Genomic DNA, 20,575 nt, shown 5'->3' on the forward strand with positions numbered 1-20,575 from the left:
TCTTATGTTCACTATGTCTAGCGATCTCCCTCGATGCACCTCTCTGGTCACCCAGTCAAAGAAATTGATCAGATTCATCTGACGAGATTTACCTCTGGTAAAACCCTGCTGCCTTTGATCTTGCAATCCATTGGTTTCCAAAAAGTGCACTCTCCTCTGTTTTAGCAGCAGTTCCATTAGTTTGCTCACCACAGAGGTCAGACTAACTGGCCTGTAGTTCCCAACCTGCTCCTTAGTTCCACTTTTATAAATAAGTACCACATTCACTCTTTTCCAGTCCTAAGGAACTATTCCAGACTCTAAAGAAGCATTGAGAAGTCAGTCAGTGGAGCTGCCAGGACATCTCTACGTTCCCTTAGTACCCTCGGACGTATCCCATCCGGCCCCATCACCTTACGTTTAGTTAGCTCCGCATGAACAAACTGTTCTGAAAATCGATTGAGGTTTTTATGTGATCCTGCTCCAGGCCCTTCCATGGTGAACACGGAACAGAAATATTTGTTAAGCAATTTTGCTTTTCCCTCATCAGCCTCTACATATTCCTCCCCTTCACCTTGGAGTCTCACAATCCCATTTTTGTACTTCCTTCTATCTCTAACATATCTAAAAATGTCTTGTCCTGCTTTGCAGATTAACCCACACTGCCTCCTCCTTATCGCTCAAGCCCAGCATCGCTGTTGCTTTAATTCTGTTCCACTCTATGGAAGGGTCAAGTCTCCTTTCTGCAGTGAACATGCTGACACCTGCATGAGGAGAAGGCAGGTCTCCCGTTTACCATCCGTCCTATTTGTAGAGTCATAAAAAGTCATTTTCATTCAATCTACTCATTCCTTTAACTGTCACATCTTCTCCCCATGGCTTTGTGAAAATCACAAAACAATTAGTAATTATTCCATCATGCAAATTGCTCCTTGCGATAGGGGAGTAAGTGAAAAGTTATAAGCATCAGACCCCCGCATGTGAGCTCCAGCTTCACTTTTGAAGGATGACAGATGGAAGTGCGATGCTTTTAAAATGAGGAAATGTTTGTGTTCCTGTCACTAAGCTGAAAGGTAACAGAGACCAGAAAACTGTATATCAAGTTCACCAGTTAATTTATCTGCCCAACTCGACTCCTCCCCAATCTGCCCATTCCTTGCCCCTGTCGTAGCCAGTTAAGCCACTTATCTGGCTAAGTGGTGCCTGCCCAATGACCATAGCTGAATATTCAGCAACGCAACTTAGCCAGTTAAGTGTCATTTTGAATTTCGAGCTTCTGGGTTTTGTTTACAAAAACATTTTTCTATGCCCTTACAGAAGCAACAAGAACCAGGGAGCAGAAGCAGCACAAAGCAAACTCAGGTGCAGGCAGGAATTTTTTATTTTTTTTTGCCCAAAAACAAATCTGGTCATCAGGCCTGGCGCCACCAGGTGTGCAAACCGTGCAATTGCACAGGGCAGCACACCCAAGAGGGCAGCGTCGGGAGCAGGAAGAGGCGCGTTCTGCCGCTGGTGGATCTGATCCTACCGGCAGTGGAAGAAGCAGGAGGCCTATGCGACCGCCGGTGGACTCCATCCCACTGGTGGCAGAAGAAGCAGGAGGCCAGAGAAGAAGATGAAGCCCATCCTGCAGCTCATCCTTATGTGCTGGCCCCACGGTAGTGCAACTCTCACTGTGCTAGCACTTCCTGTATTGTAATCTCACAATGTAGGAGATAAAAAAAACAGGAAGTGCTAGCACCGCGAGTGTTGAATTACTGCAAGGCCTGTATGCAGAAGGACCTGTAGAATGGCTGCTTTCCCAAAGAAGAAGGTACAGGCTGGGTGCAGCAGCAGTGGAGGAGGTATGACTCATGGACTCCCTACTGCCTGGTCTGCATGTATGTGTGAGTTAATGGGAGGCTGCCTCTGATGGTGTGTGTGTGTGTGTGTGTGTGTGTGAGAGAGTGTGTGTGTGTGTGTGTGTGTGTGTGTGTGTGTGTGTATGGAAAGCTGCCTGTAATGGGGGGTTGTGTGTGTGAATGTGTGTGTGTGTGTGTATGTGTGTGTGTGTGAGTGTGTGTGTGTGTGTGTGTGTATGGAAAGCTGCCTGTAATGGGGGGTTGTGTGTGTGTGTGTGTGTTTGTGTGTGTGTGTGTGTATGTGTGTTTGTGAATGGGAGCCTGCCTGGGACGTGTGGGTGTGAATGGGAGCTTCTATGGGTTGTTTGTGTGTGAGAGAAAATAGGATCCTGCCTGGGTTGTGTGTGTGTGAGAGAGAGACAGAGAAAGAGAAGGGGAGCTGTCTAGGTTGGGTGTGTGTCTGAGAGAGAGAGAGAGAGAGAGGATGGGGCTGCAGGTGGATCCCAACCTGCCAGCAGCTGAAATGAAGAGGAGGACCCAGGGCTGCTGGCAGATCCCAATCTGAGAAGAGCTGGAGATGCCTGGGGGTTTATCTCAGAGGGAGCATATATGTGTATGAGCTTGTATGCATGCATGCATGTGTGTGTGTGTGTGTATATATATATATTTTTTTTTATTTGAATGTTTTATATACCATTTTATATACCCTTGCGGAGAAGCCGTCACTGCTCAGCTTCAGGTTAGAAAGCTGATTCTTTTGTAAGGGCTGAGATTTCTCTGCAAGCCACTGGTTATGGCCACTTGGAAGTTCACTTGAACATCCCTCCACAAGGCACCTGTTTCCAACCTTTTGGCAATCCCTTTGACCGTGTCTTCTGGGCCTCTGTCCCTCCCGAAACACGGCCCATGTCGTGGGACCGAAACTATTGCTTTTATCCTCCATACCGCTCTCTCTCTCACCAGTGCTGCCAGACTGGATTTGGCTACTATCTCTGCTGGTCTCATCAATGTACCTCGGTCTGCCTCAGCTCCTCCAGATCTGCCACTCTAGCCTCCAGAGATCAGACTTATTCTCTGAGAGCCAGGAGCTCTTTGCCCTGGATGCACACATAGAATCTCTTACTGGCAGATAAAAACTCATACATGTGACACTCAATGCAAAAGACTGGAAAGCCCTTACTCCCTTGTTGCTGAACTGCTGTCTTCATCTTAATTTTGTTGAGTTCTTAGTTAAGTTTAGGTTGCTAAGGGAGTTTGAATTAGAGTCCTTAAATTTAAAGGTGTATTCACTAATTAATTTGGTAGTGACCTACACAAAAGTTCCATTACCCCGCCAGGATGCCATGTTCTTGTGCCAAGACAGTTTATAAAGCAACACTTACGCATTTTTCCTATTGCACGAGTCAACTCCGTTGAGCACTTCTTAAAGGATGGGGTCTGAGTGCCTGATTTTTTCTGGTTGTGCTGTAATCATATCATTTTGATCTGGTAGATACAAGTTTAATTTTGATTTTTATATTTCTCCTTGCCTGTTAAACGAAAGGTAACACTGTAGCATGGTTGAATAACATTTGGCCTTTTCATATTTGGTTATGATGGATCGGTGAAAATTGTCTTTCATTTCTTTGTCTATCCTTTGTGTGGCTTTGTCTCTAATATTTTCTGTGGGGGAATTCAAATGTTTGAGTTTTTGTCTCAGGACCAAGTATATTTTTTAAGTGTACCTCATTGCCAAGAAGACCCATAATAAGAGGGAAGGACTTAACTTTTCCACCTTTTAATAGAGTTAAATATTGTTTTTGGATTAGTAATATTATTTTAATCATTCTTAATATCTGCTTTTACAAAGAGTGATGTGTTATGTTTACATTTTTAACTTTTAATCTTTTAACAGCTAACATATGATTTCTGTACTTTTATCTTTTTTAATTTTTAGCTGTTAATTTCTTTATTATATTAATGTATTTTCTCTTTTAATTGATTGTAAACCGTTGTGAAGGCCCCGCCGATGTGGCAATATAGAAAAATAATAAACCATAAACCATAAGCCAAACTCAAGAAGGAACCGATAAACCCACCCGACTACCTCACCCTCACGTATCTGATGTTGTGACAAAGGTATGTTGCCTTTCAGAGTGTTAAGAGTGATTTCTGCAATGGCAGTGACTAAATCATCCAAAGCCTTGGTTAGAATGGCTTTTCTTTGTCACGGTGAGGCCCGAACTAAAAATTTCAAAAGGGACAAATTTCTCTTCAGGCAGTTAGACATGCTGTCTGCAATATACCGGTCTGCATGTATGTGTAATGGTTGAGGCGAAAGGTCACTTCTTTTTATAGGGGCTCTGTGCTTTATCACGGTTCACAATGGGCCAGACGGGGAGAAGTTATCTGGCCTCAATCTACAAGTCTTGCGTCAAGGTATTTAAATCCATTAGGAGGTAACCATATGGTTTTCTAGTGGCAGCCTTGAAGGCGATGAGTAAAAATCATGACTTACCAGGCTACATCTGTTATTTGTAGTTTCTCTCTAGGATGCTTAAAAATCACCAGTATTTATTGTACTTGTGTATTGTCTATGTTTATATTGTTATTTATGATTTTATGAATGCTTTTTGTCAGACCACTTAGAAATGTAGATTTGAGGAATACAAGTTTTTTAATTAAATAAATCAATCCATTTTTTCGTTGATCACAATTATTCCCTGTAGCCCAAGTTGCTTTAAACGACATCTAGAGCACCCAAGTCATCTCTGAGGTTGCCCATCACTATATAAGGAAGAGTGCCCAACTGAGCCCCTATCTCGCTGCTATGCCAGTGTGAATTAGCATCCATGAAAATATTTGCCGTTTTCTGCAGCACAGTTATTAGAAATATTAAAAATACGTTCCAGGGTCATACTTTCTCTTAATAGGGAGACCCGTTCACTCGCTCGCTTTCATGCGCGGATTATCGGCACGGGTTCTGAGCATGGCTGCAGCCGCTTATTGAATAGGCCCTTACCACGCACACATTTTTCCGTACGTGTGTGGATTCCTGTGCGCAAATCATTTGAATAATTTATTTTTTTTACAACCCGCGGAAGTGGCAGCTTCAGCTGGGCACGGTGATCAAAACCCACGCTCATAACTAGCGCCTGTTTTGCTGTGGGTCTCATTACATCGGCCCATTTAAGAGGTTATTTTATCTATTTATTTATGTATTTATTTATTTGGCGGTTTTTATATACCTTAGTTTGGAGCAAGCCTTCACCACGGTTTACAGTGAAAACAACAGAATACATTGAACTGAGCAAATTAACTGATTACATTATAACGAGAAAAACAGATGAAATTAACTGATTACATTATAACGGGTAATAACAAGGAAATAAACAGAGCAATAAACAGTGTATTAAACAGCATATTAAGTGATAGCATTATGGTAATAAATTAAGGTGGGGAGATGGGGGAAAACAGCTGGTCATGGGATTAATACTGTTTGTATCGGGCAGGGAATAACTGTGTACATAGTATCAAGAAAATTGGGGAGTGCGGTGGACTTTATATTGCTTAGGGGGAGTGTATATTAATTAAGGATGTGAATCGTTTTTTGACGATTTAAAATATCGTCCGATATATTTTAAATCGTCAAAAATCGTTAGGGCCACGATACAATACCAATTCCCCCGATTTATCGTTAAAAAATCGTAAATCGGGGGAAGGGGGAGGGCAGGAAAACCGGCACACTAAAACCCCCTAAAACCCACCCCCGACCCTTTAAATTAAATCCCCCACCCTCCCGAACCCCCCCCCCAAATGCTTTAAATTACCTGGGGATCCAGCGGTGGTCCAGAACGGCGGCGGTCCGGAACGGCCCCCTCAATTGAATCCTTTTGTCTTCAGCCGGCGCCATTTTGCAAAATGGCCGCCGCAAAATGGCGGCGGCCATAGACAAAAACGATTCAACGCAGGAGGTCGTTCCGGACCCCCGCTGGACTTTTGGCAAGTCTTGTGGGGGTCAGGAGGCCCCCCCCCAAGCTGGCCAAAAGTTTCTGGGAGTCCAGCGGGGTTCAGGAAGCGATTTCTTGCCGCGAATCGTTTTCCGTACGGAAAATGGCGCCGGCAGGAGATCGACTGCAGGAGGTCGTTCAGCGGGGGTTCCGGACTCACGATTTTAACGATTTTTCACGATATTTTTAAAACCCAAACGGCAACAATACGATTCCCTCCCCCTCTCAGCCGAAATCGATCGTTAAGACGATCGAGGACACGATTCACATCTCTAATATTAATCTATACCTTCTCTATATGTTTGTTCAAAAAGCCATGTCTTTAGTTGTTTTCTGAAGAGTTTTATGTTGTTTTGTTTTCATACGTTTTCCGGCCTGGTGTTCCACAGGCGGGGTCCTGCTAGTGAAAATGCTCTTTCCCAAACTGATGTGAGTTTGGTGGAGGTGATTGTGGGTATTGATAATAGTGCTTTGTTGGTTAATCTTGTATTGCGTTGTGAAGTTTATAGGTGTATTACATCATTTAGCCACTCGATTTCTTTTCCATAAACTGACTTGTGTAGTAGAGTAAGCACTTTGAACTCAATTCGTTTTTCGATGGGGAGCCAGTGGAGGGCTTTTAGTGCTGGTGTGATGTGCTCAGTTTTTTTCTGTCTGGTTAGAATTCTTGCCGCTGCATTCTGCAGTATTTGGAGAGGATGTATGGTTGATTTGGGGAGTCCCAGGAGAAGGGAGTTGCAGTAGTCGAAACATGTGAAAATCAGTGTTTGAAGGATGGTTCTGAAGTCTTGTGGATTTAGGAAGGGTTTAAGGTGTTTTAGAGTTAGTAGTTTGTAGAAACCTTTTATTTTTGTGGAAATGTGTTTTTTAAAGTTTAGTTCTGGGTCGATCCAGATCCCGAGGTCTCTTACTGTATTACTGAGTTTGGGGGTTGAAATGTTGATGGTGTTAGAGATGGTGGTTTTGTTTGTTGAGGATTTTCATTCTAGTAGTATGTATTCCGTCTTATCCATGTTGAGGATTTTCATTCTAGTAGTATGTATTCCGTCTTATCCATGTTTAATGTTTAATGGAGTTTAGGTAGTTGGTTGATTGTTTGAGGGTATTTTCAAATGTGTCGCAGATAAGAATTAGTAGTTGTATGTCATCAGCATACATGAAGTAGGTGATGCTGAGACTAGAAAGTAGTTGACATAGAGGCAGAAGATAAATGTTGAACAGTATGGCTGGCAAGGCAGATCTTTGTTAGAGATGTGGATCAGAACCGGAATCGGTTCCGGTTTCGGATTCGTGGACCATCGGGAAATTATTTTTCCCGCGGTCCAATCGTTGTTTTTTTTTTATCGGCTGCACTGAGCCGATAACCCAAAAACACAGCCCGATCCTTTAAAATTAGTTCTTTAGTATCCCCCCCTCCCCAAAAAAAAATATTTAAGTACCTGGTGGTCCAGTGGGGGTCCCGGGAGCGTTCTTCCACTCTCGGGCCATCGGCTGCCAGTAAACAAAATGGCGCCGATGGCACTTTGCCCTTAGCATGTGACAGGGTATCTGTGCCATTGGCTGGCCCCTGTCACATGGTAGGAGCACTGGATGACCCGCACCATTTTTAAAGATGGCGCCAGCCGTCCATTGCTCCTACCATGTGACAGGGGCCGGCCAATGGCACAGATACCCTGTCACATGCTAAGGGTAAAGGGCCATCGGCGTCATTTTGTTTACTGGCAGCCGACGGCCCGAGAGCGGGAGAACGCTCTCAGGACGCCACTGGACCACCAGGTAGTTAAAAATTTGGGGGGGGGGGTTGGAGGGGTCCGGAGGGTGGGGGGATACTAAAGAACTAATTTTAAAGGGTCGGGCTGTGTTTTTGGGTTACTTTTCAGTGCCCTTTCTTCCCGCCCCTCCCCCCAATAACGATAAGAGAACCCACGAAATTAATCATGGGGTTTCCCATCGCTATCGGGGACCCCCCACTATCTGACGAGATTGAAAATATCGTCTGATATTTTCAATTGTCAGATAAACGATTCACATCCCTAATCCTTGTCGTGTTACTCGTGGAAACCTACTTTGCATATCTTCTACAGGACTTTGCTGGCTTTAACATGCATATGTAAGTGGATTTTAAAACATGCTCACACGAGGGACATTCCCAGTTTTTCCAATTAGTTTAAAAGTTTGCTCAGTCAATCTTGAGATTATCCAGAACCCTATGGTTCTTCAACCTGCACGTTCCCCTATTGACAGGGACCCCTCACCCTGTCATGGAAGCCCTAAAATGTGAGATATACAGACTTGCTCGTCATCAGGAGCAGCAGTAAAATAATGCGGCTAACAAGCCAACACGTGCTGCAGACTCCAGTTTTAAAATGCGAAATTACAGTCTACAAAACTCTGAGCACATTTTCTATTTTTACAATTTTCCTTTGACTTTCTTTGACGAAGGGAATGCATTGTCAGTCAAATTTTATAAGCCTTACGTGTGCCAAAGTCGGGAGATACTCAAGTATCTCGGGCCAGTGTGCGCCATGCGGATTTTAAGACGCACTCGAGTACACGCGTATCTCCGGGTACCCGCACAAATGGGAAAGGCAAACAAAGGGTGGGGCATGGGCGGGACATGAGCGATCTGGATATGTATCACGAAAATGAATGCGTACGTATTTATGCACACAAGCGCACGCCAGGGTCCCCACCATGTAACTTTACTTCTGCTATGGATGGCATATAAGTAATGAAACAAAAAATATTAGGCTAGTCAGCGGGGTTTTAAAGGTTAGGGCTAAAAGGGTAAAAGGGAGGCATATTAACTAGGGGGGTTAGGAAGTCCTATCCTTTACCTAGGCAAACTGGGAATGGACTGGGGAAACTGGTAATTGTGTCGGCACGCATATCTACTAAAATCTGCACCACTTACGCGGGCACATGCATGCATCCATATAAAATTGCACGCACATATACGCATGTACAGCTGACTTTATATCGTGCGCTCATATACGTGCCTATGTTATGAAATGGCCGCATTCATTCATGAGTCGACATAGGCACATATATGTAGCCCTGCGCAGCTGTATAAATCTATACCATGCCAATCTATTGTGTAGGTATAATGTGCTAATGTGAAGTGTTTTGTTATTTAAAAGCATTCAGTAATAGAAGTACACACGTGATTAAAAAGGTAACCTTGTGTATAAGTCTCAGAGGAAAAAAATAAGGCCAATGTTTATGCATCTTGCTTAAGCCACACACAAGTGAGCTTTACATAAGTGAACTTAATGTTATGGATTTAAGGCAGCCTTGCTGCAGTCTTTTAGACCAGAGGTTCTCAACCCAGTCCTCAGGAAACACTCAGCAAGTCTTCAGGATTTCCACAGTGAATATGCATGAGATAGATTTGCATGCACTGCCTCCATTGTATGAACATTTATCTCATGCTTTTTCATAGTGGATATCCTAAAACTTGACTGGTTAGGTGTATCTTGTTGACTGGGTCGAGAACTCCTGTTTTAGGAAGACATTGAAGTTCTAATGTATTGTTATGGGTCTTAAATATTTATGTGTTTGGAGACACCCCCACCCTCCTGTCAATTTTGTGTCCCATTTTAGTTTAGTAGCACAAGATATTCTGGGTGGGAGAGACTGCAGGATTCTCATTGCTCAACCTTTTATCTAAAATGTTATAAAGGTTTGAATCTGTAATACATCTGAGTGTCCACTGGATGGCGTTTGGAGTAAGGTGGATCAATGTGATATTGTAATGTTTGTCTGCATTGAAGAGTTTGGTGGGGCTGATGTCATTGGTGAAAGATGCATCCCAGGAAGGCACAAGTTACGGGGCGGAGACATCTTTCAGGGAGCACAGGATGGACGGCCAAAGGGACGGTGCTCTTCAGGGCTCCAAGGAGAGAAATGACAGCTGCCTTTCTTGTCCAACAGATAAGGGGTGCTCTCTCCTATTCCTGTGAGGATTTGCGTATTCAAAGAGGATTCTGATCCCTAGGCAAGGGAAAGGGTTTGTCCTGGTTGCATCCAATACCAGGGTATTTGTTAATTTCTATACAAGTGGTAGAAGATTATTTCTGAGTCTGGACGCTATAGAAGTGATAAATTGTAGTCGTAGCAGTAATATCTGAGGGAAAGGAAACCATTCAGGAGCCAAGAGAAGTCTAAGTGTTCCTGCTACACTTTCCTCAAGGTGCAAGGGGATTGTATATTGAGCTGGTGGACTAAAGACTGGTTTTGTATTTGCTGCATTTGGAGGAACTATTTTCTTGCACCATTTCCATTTTGTATGTTGGGACTACTTCTTTTGGATACAGTAATTTTACTTTTTGGGTTTGAAATGCAACTCCTTGTGTGACTATCTTTTTGGAGTTACTGTGTTACTGTATGTTTTAAATTATATATGGTACGGACATTTTCTAAGCTGCTTCAGTTCTCTAGGGAAAAAGTCAGAGTAAAAGCCTAAGAATAGATAGATAGATAGATAGATAGATAGATAGATAGATAGATAGATAGATAGGTCCTCTTAGGTCTTACAGGTTAGCCTGCCCCGTAGCAGAATTCATTTTCCATGAGTGCAATAAACTGAAGATTGCTCTGCATCTGGAATGTGGCCCCTTGTGATAGGAGATTTATATCTGTGGCTCAGGCCCTTAGTTAGGCCCCATGCTGCTAACTGGATTTTCTTACCATAAGTCCAGTTTTTGGTCACTTAATCTCAGTGATTGATTCTAATACTGAAGAGTGTACATAGTTCAGAGATCTCTTTAAGTAGAAATGTGAGAGAGGACATCTAGTGGGAGTGTGCCCTTGATTGAAAAACAGATGCCTTAGTCTCCGGGCCAGGTCCTGACCATCCACTCGATCATTCTGAGATTGTGAACCCAGAGAGCTGGTGCCAGGTTATTTTATGTGCCCCAGGGTGGAGTTACACATCTGTTTATTGCCCCTGCTTATCCTTTCTCTGCCCCTCTCTCTCCTCAGCAGTTCCTGTATCTCTGGTTATTATCCCTGTACATCTGTTTATTTCCCCCCCCCCTGCCTTTCTCTCTCTTCTGCAGTACCTATATCTCTGTGTATTGCCCCATTCACTCTGGGCATGATATTCAGCACCATTTAGCAGGCTAAGGGGGTCATTCGCTAAATTGTGGTAGAAGATTATTTCTGAGTCTGGACGCCATAGACGTGATAAATTGTAGTCGAAGCAGTAGCATCTGAGGGAAAGGAAACCATTCAGGAGCCAAGAGAAGTCTAAGTTTTCCTGCTACACGTTCCTCAAGGTGCAAGGGGATTGTATATTGAGCTGGTGGACTAAAGATTGTATTTTCCCTTTTTTTGTATTTGCTGCATTTGGGAGAATTATTTTCTTGCACCATTTCCATTTTGTATGTTGGGACTACTTCTTTTGGATACAGTAATTTTACTTTCTGGGTTTGGAACACAACTCCTTGTGTGACTATCTTTTTGGAGTTACTGTCTTATTGTATTTTTTAATTATAAATGGTACTGAAATTTTGTATGCTGCTTTGAATTCTCTAGGAAAAAAGGCAGGATAAAAGCCTAAGAATACATACAAGCCGATACAGTACAGTGCGCTCCGGTGGAGCGCACTGTTAACCCGCGGTTCGACAAGCACTTTCGATGCACTAACTTTACCCCTTATTCAGTAAGGGGTAATAGCGCGTCGAAAACGCGCATCCATCCCCCCAAAAACTAATAGCGCCCGCAACATGCAAATGCATGTTGATGGCCCTATTAGTTATTCCCGCGCGATTCAGACAGTAAAATGTGCAGCCAAGCCGCACATTTTACTTTCAGAAATTAGTGCCTACCCAAAGTGTTATGACCTGCTGCCCGCGGGGCCCCCCCCCCCCCCCGCAAGCAGAACTACTCACCCATGTTGCCTTCCTTCTCCCGATGCGGCAGGACACCGCTGTCGGCCCTCCCATGCAGCCGAAGCCGAGGACTCTCTTGCCCACGAGGCGCCGAGGCCGCATCCCTGGGCTCGAGTGGCGGCTGGAGCCGCCCCCGGGGCCTCCTGCAGTGGCTGGAGCCTCTGCCAACATTGGAGCCTGCGCCGAGGCTCAGTTCTCCTTCTTCAGCATCTGACGTCAGTGCAGGCTGCTGTCCGCGGTCCTGCACAGCTCTCCTGCTGCTCCTTAGGCGCCGGCGCGCGTCTCTCTACCTGATTTAAAGGGCCAGGCACAGGAAGTGTGCTGGCCCCACCTTTTAGTGGACTTCCTGCTTCAGTCCTATAAAGGGCTGCTCCGTCAGTCTGTTTGTTGCCTTGCATCGGAGTGTCATCCTTCTGGAGGCTCCTGCCTGCCAGAGCTCCATCACGCCTTCCTGTATTCTCCATGGAGTTCCTGTTGTCTTGCCATGTCAAGTCTTGTCTTTGTGCCTGAGGTCCCTGTCCAGATGTCCCGTCCAGGTATCCTGATGTTCCGGTCCTGATCTTCGCCCTGATGTCCTGCCATGATCATCTACGTCCTAATGTTTCTGCCTTCCCGGATGTTCTTCCCTGCGTCTTCGTATGTGCTCCTGGCCTTCTGACCTGCTGGGCCTTGGAGTGGCCAACAGGTGGGATACGTCCCTGCGCTCTGGAGCTTCTGTTCCTGCCAGCCGTCGGAGCTTCGGATGTCATTGGTCCCGACATCGGAGTTCCTGCTCGCCTGGATCTTCCCTGCGCATGTCCCGCTCTCCTCGTGGTCCATGACCAGCCTTCGGGCTGTGTAGGGCGCGCAGTGGGACAGGGTGGTCCGAGACTCAGTCCCACGGGTGGGCTGAGTAGGGCGCCCTGAGAGACTGTGCAATTGTCCTTCTTCCCAAGTGTCTTCTATGATGTCTTCGCACTAGCCCTCATCTGTGATGCCGTTGCATCCCCACTGGTTCCTGTACCCGAGTCTTGCTACAGTTCCTGTCTACTGTTCTAGTCTGGTTCCAGTTCTCAGTCCAGCTCCTGCCCTCAACCTCAGGCCGGGCCTGCTGCTCCATGCTGTTCGCAGCAGGTCCGAAAGTGCTCGGAATGGTCGGAGGACCATTCAACTTCCAACATCCTTGGGTGTTGGCTTTGGGAGCTTGCAGGCCTGGTAGAGGGTCAGCCCGCCAGTCACGCTGGAATATGCCGTCAACCCTTGGGTCAGCCCTGGGTGCACCTGGGGTCGGGCTGAGGCCCAAGGGCACACTAAACCCATCCCGCAACAGAATGCAAGGCCTTCGAGGTTGCAACACAAAGGTAGGCGCTAATTTCTCTCGGCGCCGGGAAAGTGTACAGAAAAGCAGTAAAAACTGCTTTTCTGTACACCCTCCGACTTAATATCATGGTGATATTAAGTCAGAGGTCCCAAAAGTAAAAAATAATAAAAAAAATTTAAAATCAGCCCACGGCTCGCAGGTTGAAAACCGGACGCTCAATTTTGCCGGCGTCTGGTTTTCGAACCCATGGCTGTCAGCGGGTCCGAGAACCGACGCCGGCAAAATTGAGCGGCGGCTGTCAAACCCGCTGACAGCCGCCGCTCCTGTCAAAAAGGAGGCGCTAGGGACGCTCTAATGTTCCTAGCACCTCCTTTTACCGCGGGCCCTAATTACATAATTTTATTTACTGTATCGCGCGCACAGGACACTGGCCTGTGTGCACGCCGGGAGAGCGGGCGCTCGCCCGCTCTCCCGCGTTTCTTTCTGTATCGGCCTGATAAATAGATAGGTCCCCTTGGATTGAACAGGTTAGCCTGTGCCTACAACAGAATTCATTTTCCACAGATGCAATGAGTTGGAGATTGCTCTGCATTTGGAATGTGGCTCCTTGTGAAAGGAGGTTTACATTTGTATTTATATTTGTATTTATTAATATTTGTCAATCGATTATGCCTAGGCCTTTTGCAATATAATTAATAACATACATAACTGATACAAAAATTCAAATTATTGACAGTCTTAGACAAAGAAATAAGATAAGTTTCAATTTAAAGTGAAAGCAACCATCACCAAGATCATAATCAAATGATCTGCAAGTTCAGAAGTGCTCTAACCATTAGGGATGTGAATCGTTTTTTGACGATTTAAAAAAATCGTCCGATATTTTTTAAATCATCAAAAATCGTTAGAGTGTGCAATACAATAGAAATTCCCCCGATTTATCATGAAAAATCGTTAATGGGTTAGTGTCCACTAACGGGAGTTATTTGGGGGGAGGGCGGGAAAACCGGCACACCAAAACAACCCCTAAACCCACCCCGACCCTTTAAAACTAAACCCTTACCTTCCCCCACCCTCCTGAACCCCCCCAAAACTTTTTACGAGTACCTGGTGATCCAGTGGAAGCCCCAGCCATCCAGTGCTCCTACAATGTGACAGGATCCGGCCAATGGCACGGATACCCTGTCACATGGTAAGGGCAAAGGGCCATCGGCGCCATTTTGATTAGTGGCAGCCGACGGCCCAAGAGCGGGAGATCGCTCCCCGCACCCCCACTGGACCACCAGGTAATTTTAAAATGGTTTTGGGGGGGTTTCGGGAGGGTGGATGAAGCAAAGGGGTCATTTTTATAGGGTCGGTGGGGTTTTTTTTTATCGGGCCATCTGCACCATTTTTATTAGTGGCAGCCAAAATGGCGCCGATGGCCCAAGAGAAGGAGATCGGGCCCGGGGCTTCCACTGGACCACCAGGTACTCGTAAAACATTTTGGGGGATCTACCCCTGTAATTAGTTTAAATCAACCATGTATCCAGGATCTTTTTGGTAGATCCATTGTATTGCCACCAGAAGGCGGGGTCGCTGGAGTTGATGCCCAGGAGCAGGGGCTAAACACCTTGACTAATGAAACATCTTTAAGCCCTGGTGCCCCATTAACACCGGATCCTCTGATGGGAAAAGAAGGAGGAGAATTTCTATTTGAGGATCCCCATAACCTGAACTTGAACATTTTTCCATCTAATGAACAAGGAGTGTCAGGAAATCTGTGTCACTTACCCATAGCCTCTGGGTTTCAAGGTTTGGAAAATCAGAGAGAGGAACTGAGTACCGAAACGATCCCTAAGGAGAAGGGGATGGAGGGGGGTCGGGGGGGGGGGGGGAATGGCTGGAATTCCTGTAATTGCCCCTAAAAAATTTTCATTGGAAGAAATTGGTTGTATGATCCTCTCTATGCAGAAATCAATTAGTGATTTAGCTAAAATGGTACAAGAAGGACTGAGCAATAATAAAATTTTACAAACAAAAATAGAGAAGATAGAAAGTTCAGTGAATACTTTAAGTATAAAATCTGAAGAGATAGAAAAAATTCAGTTAAATCTAATTAAATCAGAAAAAATTCATATAGAAAAATTGGAACAATTAGAAAATCAAATTAGGAGAAATAATTTGAGAATCCTGAACTTCCCTAAAACACATTTACTGTCTCCTCGAGAACTGTTCAGAAGTTATTTAATAAATATCTTGAAATATACTGATATAACTTTGCCAATGATATCCAGGATATATTATGTTACCCAAGTTAAAGGTAAATTTGGTTCAGGAGAACAGAATCAAGAAGTAGTGAAGGATGATATAAATTTGTCAGAACTCTTAGAGAGGTCCTCAGATACTGAAATAAAATCACGTGCTACACTAATTGTCCAACTCGCAGACATTTCACAAAGAGATCTTATTCTTAGATTATATTTCAAATATCAGGGTTTAAATTTTCACGGTTACCCAATTAGGATTTTTCCCGATGTGTCCTTAAACACTCAAGTTAGAAGAAAAGAATTTCTAGCATTAAGGGAAAAGGTCATGCAACGAAGAGCTAAGTTTATTCTACGTTTCCCTTGCAGATGTGTTGTTCTACATCAGAATAATAGATATATTTTTAATCAGGCTGACCAGCTACGTGCCTTCCTAGACTCCTAGCCCCATAATACCTCCTTAGTATAATATGGGGGATAAAAATAAATATGGATCAGACACATTCTTTATGTAATTTCTTTGAAACATTCTGCTCTAATTTCTGTCAACCAGTTGTGAATTGTGTTTCTAGATTTCACAGAATGTACAAGGATGTATAATATTGTAAGAAAGTTTCTTATATGTAGTAATTATGATACAAAGCTGTGTATATCTTTTAAAAAATTAAAAGATTAATAAAAAATAAATTAAAAAAAAAGTTTTGGGGGGGTTCGGGAGGGTGGGGGAAGGTAAGGGTTTAGTTTTAAAGGGTTGGGGTGGGTTTAGGGGTTGTTTTGGTGTGCCGGTTTTCTACCCTCCCCCCAAATAACTCCCGTTAGTGGACACTAACCCATTAACGATTTTTCACGATAAATCGGGGGAATTTCTATTGTATCGCGCACTCTAACGATTTTTGACGATTTAAAAAATATCGGATGATTTTTTTAAATCATCAAAAAACGATTCACATCCCTATCAGGTATTGTATTCCAAATGGAAGGCACAGTCAGAGAGAATGCACGGTCTCTCGTCACGTACAATCATGCTGCTGTCGCTGAGGGTACCTCGAGGAGGCCTCTTTACTGAGATCAAAGGGTTTGTGTTGGTTGGTAAATTTGTAGCGAAACATTTATCCACGGGAAGGAACTAGGACTGAGCAGTTTATGAGTTAAAAGTAGTACTTTAAAGAAACTGTATCTGAAATTGGATCGGCACCAATGAAGCTGCAACAGTGTCGATGTAACGTAATCAGTGCGTTTTTTTCCACAGTTTAGGCGGGCTGTAGAGTTCAAAAGCAACTGTAGTGGTCTCGGTGATAAGGCTGGCAATCCTACTTAAATGGCATTGCGTTAGTTTATTCTAGGTAACATGAATACCTGTACTACCAATTCAAAGTCATCAGTTTCTAGTAAATTCTTTGGGCCACGAAAGACCCAGGGCTTGAAAAAAACATTTTTTATAACCATTCTAATGTGATGATGGAAAGATATCTAGTCATACCCCAAGTCTCTTGACCTGTGATCATCCAAATTTAATGAACAAGGGGTTGAATCATTATTTGAATTTTGACTTTCCATAAATTCAGTTTTGGAAATATTCAAAGCCAATTTGTTGTAGTGATGCCATTGTTTAATGACTGACAGGCAAATTCCAATTAAGCTGACTGTTTCTGACCATGTAGGGAGTACATGGACAAAACACTGGCTGTAATCAGCAATTATTCTATAACCTTCACATAAACCTGCTAAGATCTTACAAATGGGCACAAGAGAAATGTTAAATAATAGAGAAGAAATAGCATAGCCTTGGGGTAAGCCAGTAGGGTTGGTAAACCATACAGAGCTCTTACCTCCTATTCTTATTTCTGAAGATCAATAATAGATACGATGTAAACCAGGATAATATGTGACTGGCAATATCACATTCCCTTAAATGGAAAAGCACAATGTCATGATCTAGGGTGTCAAATGTGGAAGATAATTCTAGCATTACTAGAACAAAGCTACAATGGCAATCTAAACCCCTTCTTAACTGCCAAGCAAAGAGACCATGTGAATTTCGCTACTTAGGAGTTTCCAAAAACCAAATTGGAATGGATTGAGGATGAGATATTCTTCCATGAAATCAAACAATTACTTGAGAACTACTGCTTCTAAAAGCTTAGATGTGAAAGATAGAGAAGAGACTGGCCTGTGGTTAGCAGGATTGGAGGAGTCCAACCCAGGCTTCTTCACAAGGGGTCTTATGGAAGATCTTTTTAGTGCAGTAGGAACAATTCCTTCTGAAAGTGATAAATTCACTAAATTGGTAAGAGCAGGAGTGATTAGTTGTCTATAAACTTTTAAAAAGGGCACACTACAAATATTTAGAGGACAGAATGAAGGATTCATCTTTGCAATAATGCTGGAGACCTCTCACTCACAGATGTATTATTGAAGGCTGACCATATAGGATCCATTAAGTATGAAGTATCTATGTGCAAGGAAGGCACCACATCTTTGGCTCAGACTCTTAGTTAGGTCCCATGCTGCTATCTGGATTTCCTGGAGTCCAGGAGTCTAGTTTTGGTCACTTAATGTCTACTTTTGGTTAAATGGTGAGTGATTCTAATATTGTAGAGTGTAGGAAAGTTCATAGTTCTTGATAAGTAGAAATGTGAGAGAGGACTTCTAATGGTAATGTTCCCTATATTGAACTAGGCTGTCTGTGGAAATGAGGGCCAATGCTAGACTCCTACATGTTGCCTGTTGGTACCTAGGAGGACCCATGGAAAACAATCAGTTATATGACCAACTACTGAATGGAATTGAACAGATGGTGAAGGAGAACTCCAATAGAGGTTCAGAATATTGTTGAGACTTGTTCAAAGTGTGTCCAACATACAGAAAAAGGATCTAGAGAAAAATTGGAAAATGTAAGACATGAACTTGTATTGCCTGTGCTGTTTATCCCTGCTGTTTGATGCTTATGAATCATCTTTATGGACATTTGTTATTGCTTGAACATTTACTACTAGTCTTTTCTCCATAACATGATGGGTGCAAAGGTTGAACAGCACCATTTTGGAAAATGGCCACCCCAACAGGCCATATGATTACTCAAAAATTCCAGCAAATTTATAAATTAAAATATCCATGAGCCCACTGGTCTGTACTGTCCGGTTAACTCTTTAGGTAGTACGCCAAGGAATACATACAATATATAAGTTGAAAGATATGCATAAGCTTGCCACATTTCACCTACAGGTTGACTCTTTAGGAAGGCTCAAAGGAAAGGATAAATAGATATGTTTCAATCTGATCTATGAACAAGTTAGCATACACGCTAACAACCGTGCTAAGTATGAATGGCACAGAACATAAAAATTATTCAAGGAGGACATTGTACATCAGTCATCAAGACTACGTATTTATCTTCTGAAGATCAGCCTCTAGACATCTTCAGGTAGAAACTGGACTAAATTAGTTTCAAAAAACTCATGTACCACCACCCCACTGGGTAACTCTTATGTTGATTGAAGTAAAAAGTATCACCACCATCAAAGAATCCAGCTTCTTCCAAGACCAATACAAAAAACAGAGCTCTCTTCTTTTAAAATTGAGGAAAGTCATCAACAGAAAAACATTTAAAGGGCAAAAACAATACCAATATCACAACAAGTATAATATTTTTAATTTTTTCATCCAACTTTACTGCTTCTGGCTTTCTGTACATAATGTTTGATGGATGTTTTATTTTTCAAAAGAAGTTGTAGGAATAAAATTAATTCACGTATTAGAATTTGTATTTGATTTACAATAAGTTTTAATCCATCTTTTCACATTTGGGAAATGTCTTTTATAAATCAGGCCCTCAGTAGCTGCAACCCGTCACAGTATCTATGGGGTAGATTTTCAAAGTTATCTAGCCTCCTAGTTATGGAGGTAGAAAGTTGGATTGACTCCTTTGAAAATTTACAGCCACTGAGCAGTCCTGGGGTGTGGCTGGGATGTGGAGGGAGCAACTTAATTGGCTAGCACAAATATTCAACGCCAGTTGGTGACTCATTGCTTAAATCTTGCCAACTTTACATTGAACACTTTACAGAAAACCAACCCCAGGACTAACCCTGTCCCTAGCCCTAAACCTTACCCTAACATTAAATCTAACCTTCACCCTAAGCCTAACCTTAACCCTAGCTATAACCATTTTCATTGATGTATGATAACCAGATTGCTTTTCTACTCTACTCAAGGAAAAAACTGAAAGAAAGACAAGTTCAGACTGACACAGCTCAGTTCAGAAAATGATGCTGATGGCAATCACTTATTCCATGATCTTGTCCATTCCTGTCTATAATGGCACTCAAGTCAGCTGTCAAGTGTGCGGTGTGAACGTAACAGGATACGTAAAGCAAGGGGACATCATTATAGGAGGGATTTTCCCTGTTCATAGCGCTAAAACTAACCCCCAGATTCCCTTCATGGAGGCCCCCAGCATCCGATCATGCAATACGTAAGTGGCAGGTTATTTTCCCCTTGCTATTTTTAATTTTCCTGAAGTTATACATTGTTTTCCATTATAAATTCATTGTGCAGGTCTTAAGGTTACATCTCAATAACTCTACCATTGTTATTATCTCTTTCTTCATCTGTCTATCCATCCGTCCATCTAAGTTCATTCTAAAGCATCAAGGAAGAGTGATGGTAGTGAATTCTATGTGAGTGAATGATGTGGGTGAATGATGAAGGAAATGGATTCTTAACGGAGTGATACCATAATAAATGAAGCTCCCTAATTCTCTTATTTGTCCTGTTTGTCTGTCTTGAATTGATTATAAACTCCACGGAACAGGGACTGCCTTGTTTGTGTATTTGTTCAGCGCTGCATATGTCTAGCAGTGCTATATTGGAAGGCTCGTTTCAGGCTTGACGTGCTGACATAAATTTGTTGCTCTTCCCAGAGTCTAAAAGCCAGTAGAGCCTCTGGTGGGCAACTGTGCAGTGCTGACCATGGTAAAGAACTGAATGAATTTCCACACACTGTCTGGCTGTTTCCAAAGTGCTGCCTTGTAGTATTTTGAGGTGGATGGCATTCATTTCCTGCAGAAGAGAAGTTAAATGTATGATAGAATTTTCCCAGGCAAATTGTATATAACCCCCCAACACCACCACCTTTACAGGCTCCATTGAATTTAGGGGGTCACAAAATTCCATAGGCTCCTCCTCTATAGAAACCTGATTGCAGAAAAAGACTGTGTAGCCCATCCAGTCTGCCCAACTGTCCAATTAATTTAGCATTATAATCCTCATCACTTCCTTAGAGATTCCCTGTGTTTATCCCATGCCTTATTGAATTCAGAAACTG

The sequence above is a fragment of the Rhinatrema bivittatum genome, chromosome 19, assembly GCF_901001135.1.
Source record: "Rhinatrema bivittatum chromosome 19, aRhiBiv1.1, whole genome shotgun sequence".
Classification (NCBI taxonomy): domain Eukaryota; kingdom Metazoa; phylum Chordata; class Amphibia; order Gymnophiona; family Rhinatrematidae; genus Rhinatrema; species Rhinatrema bivittatum.